The sequence below is a fragment of the Brachycentrus maculatus genome, unplaced genomic scaffold, assembly GCF_059751285.1.
Source record: "Brachycentrus maculatus isolate JH-2025_06_01 unplaced genomic scaffold, ASM5975128v1 h1tg001540l, whole genome shotgun sequence".
NCBI classification, from domain to species: domain Eukaryota; kingdom Metazoa; phylum Arthropoda; class Insecta; order Trichoptera; family Brachycentridae; genus Brachycentrus; species Brachycentrus maculatus.
Window position 1 is genome coordinate 4,209 of NW_028282173.1, and position 4,208 is coordinate 8,416.

Consider the following 4,208-nt stretch of genomic DNA (forward strand, 5'->3'; position numbering starts at 1 on the left):
AAATTCGAGCATTAACTCATACGAAAGTAATACTACGCCAAATGCAGGCAACGGGTACGGTGACAACAGGAATGGTCAGGCTACTAGCTTTAACAATAGCAACAATAACAATAGTTATAATAATCCTAATAGCTTTAACAATAGCTCTCATAATAATAGCAATACTAATTATAGCAACAGCAACTCTAATAGTAATAATAGTAGTAATAATAATAATCCTTTTGGGAACAGCAGCACCAACAAGAGCAATCCATTTGGCGCATAAAATAAGAGTAGTAGCAATTATAATAATCATAATAGCCATAATAGTAATCATAGTACTAATAGCAATGCCTACAACAACAACAACAACAACAGTAACAATAATTATAAAAGTAGCAATAATACTCGTAATCACAACTACAATAATAGCAACAGTAATAACAATGCTAGTAATGCCCATACAAATATGAACAATAGTCCTAACAATAATCCCTTTGATAGTAATGGCCACAGCAACAATTCATTTGGGAACAATAGTCGCTCTACGAACAACAATAGTACCAATAATGATACTAATAGAAACGATGGTCTCAGTACTAATAACTACAACTCCAACAATAATGGCATGAATAATAATCACAGTACTAATAACGGTAATCTTAATCAATCAAACACTTCTGGATACAACACCAGCAACAACAACAACAACAACAGTAACAGTCATAGTAACAGTTACAACAGTTATAATAGCAGCAATATAAATAAGGGAAACATGTTTAATACCATAAATATGAATAATAGCATTAACCCCAATTCAAATAACACTAGCACACACAATGCAATGCTCATGAACAACAACAACAATAGTAATGGGAATGGGAATGGGAATGGGAATAGCAGCGCAAGTTATAACAATGATAGTAATAGCCTGTTTAACATATCTTCTTATGATACTCAAATGTTTTATATGAATCAATTGGCCCAATTGGTCACCCAGCTCAACAGTAACAACAGTAACAATAACAGTAACAATAGTAACAATAACAACGATGGTCATGACAGGCGTAAAGTTGATATTAACAAATGGGGCGATTGGTTCAGTAACGATGATGAATTTGAATCCTATGAGTCCAGCAGACCGATAAACGAGCCCCAATAGTTTGCTTCTAATATCACGATCCACATAATTCCAGCCAAAACCGCCGCAACAACCAAAAGGAATAACAATTTAGAGAATGATAACTATAATAAAAAATCAAAATACGTTCCGAAATAAGTGGTACCATCGTAAGACAGCCCTGGAATTCTATCATATAACTACCTCTATGAAATATGCCCAATTCTCTAAGACCAGGAATAGCTTCCACTCATCAAAGGCAACTATGAATCCCCAAAAGAATTACACGCCCATGAGTTACAGAAGTATACCAGTACTCATATACTCGCAGGACTGTCTCTCGTATAGGGAGCTGTCAGCTCGCACGATAGCAGGCTGCATCACTTTCATAAACTCAGAATTAAGCCTGAAACGAAACTCATACTGCATGTTGCACCTCTCAACACATCGGCTGGCGGCTCATCTGCGAATTACAAAATAACAGGTGAAATCCTGCTCAGAAAAATAAATCTGCCCAAAGGCTATTAATGCTCGCCTCAGAGCTTCAAAGGCTTTCGAGTGCCCCGTTTAAAACTATCAAATCGATTTGGCTCCGTTGAGTTTACAGAAGAGATCGATGTGGAGAGCATAGATTTCTCCGATGAAAGGGCAGTCGCCATTCGATAGACATAAATCTAAATAAAGGCCGAGTGTCTCTAGAATGTGCCGGCGGTAGGCACGCTCAACTGGATTCCGAACAGAATATAGGCACTCTCCAAAAGCACAGGAATGAAGGGATTAGCTGAGAGTAAGTTAAAGAGAAAGGTGAATAAAATGCCTAACTTGTCTTTCGTAGCATGCGACTTAGAAAAGGGCAATTTCACATTTACCATAGATAAATTATCGAAAAGGGCTTATACTCCCCAAGGTCATGAGGAGACGAGGTGAGCATTGAGGCCATCAGAGATTGAGAGAAATCATATATATAGACTGATGTGCATTAATGTATATGACAAACACATTATATTATTGATATAATTAATAGATTTTATCAAACAATCCTCTCTGGAGAGCATGAATTGTTAGTTTTCTTCAGTCTCCATAGTGAATATAAATTTTATAGATGTTTTTGCTCACAATAAGTCGTTTTCTGACGAATTCTTTTTGTCAATAATTTGGATCCCGAATCTCTTCATTTAACAGAATATTCATAAAAAGTATCATTAATAATATTTTTATTAAGTTCAATCAAAAATTTTCAACGCAGCATCGCCAAATCTATGAACAATGAACAAATTGATACAAGCCTGCAATAGAGTACGTTATCAACATAGAATATTCTTCAGTTCGAAGCTAAATATAATCCATCTGCCATTATACATTAGCAAATGTATTTAAATCAAACCTTGGCAGAAATCGCCCAAGGCTAAATTGAACTAAACCAATTGAACTGTTTGAACTGCTCCTAATTCTTCATCGAAGGCCAGAAGCTTAGCCCCGAGCTGCTCGCTTATCATAATGTAATTCTTATGGATTACAACCCATAAATCTTAATCTCAAGTCTCATCAACGAAATAATTAGTTCAATGAACGCGCTGCAGAACTCAGGGGGCGGAATCATTTTTTTTGGCGTCTGCAAGTATCATATAAAGGATATCTGCACTGAAGAGTATCATATAAAGGGTATCTGCACTGAAGAGGCGATGTGGGAAATATAATAGCAACTGAAGCGGGATGCCGAATAGAAGTTCGTAATGTCAATAGGATCGATCTTCGAGTTCCATCGAGTGCCAGTGCTAGTGCGAGTGCCAGTGCGAGCAGGCTATCCTGCGAGTTAAGCTGTGAAGATGTTGATACGAATCAAAGTGCACGCAATGAACCGAAAGATGGGTTTTATCGAAATAAAAAACAGTTCGCGCACTCCTTTCTACCACATTTACCGTCGAATTAAGGCGAAAGATAGCGGGATAGCAGAGGTGGCAAAAGTGGCAGTAACAGATATTTACTTTTTCATGCATTCTCGATTTAAATAGCGGAAACCGAAATGCTTGCATTATGGCTTAAGATGTAGATAGCCCAAAATCATAATGACAAACGGACTGCATCCATAGGCAAATATAAGAGCAGCGTCGCTTTTGTAACTGACGTAGTAGGATAATAATAATAATAATAATACAGATTATTTTACTTCGATGTAGTAGGATAAGTTAAAGAAAATAATGGCAAGCGATAAAAACTTCTCAATCTTTATTCTCAAACTCACAAAAGGATAAAATTAGGACACCCTCACTCAAAAACACAGCGATAGACTGCAGATGGTCATTAAACTTTTCGAGTAGAAATACAAATAAAGTATTTAGGTTCATTAAATATATAAGAAAATGCAGGAATATCAAACGAAATCGAAGGTATACTTATTAGCTCATAAGCAATCGTTCAATAACATCAAACTCTACATCAGCCATACGATTGCTTCTCATTGCGTGAAATTCTACAAAATTACTTCGATTGTCCTCATTACTTCGCTCGATAAGAAGTTGATTTAAGACTCTAAAATGTTGAGTTAACTTATGCAGCACATGGAGGGAGCAGAGTTCGAGTACGGCACGTGCGTTGTCACCAACACGCCGGTCAAAAAAGACTAAAAGAAGATGTTCACATCCAGAAACGAGTTTATGTCACTTGGGAACAAACGACTCATTCTAAAAGCGATGATCATGCTGAGGGTGAATGGCTACAAATGCATATTCTGTTCCTAAAAAGAAAAAGAATTCTATAAAGAAACTTCCCTATCCAGCAAATAGTTAAACTTTTATTTATGATCTTTGATGCTCATGGAAGATTCAATACAAATTTATATGTCTACACCCGTGTTCGTTCATTATGCACATGTGTTAATACTTCAAACGAAGTGATGGCAGATTATGATTCCTACCATTATTTATAAGATAAAAACGCACAAGTCGCTAAAGAGAGAGAGAGGAAAGAATAGAGCTTGAAAGTCTATTTAGGCACTCATTTTGGATGATCTCAGCTTTTATATATCAAGGAGAATAGTCACTAAAAATGCCTATAAATTTTTTGCGAAGTTCACTCCATCTAATTAGTAGTATTTACTGAAGAATTTTCG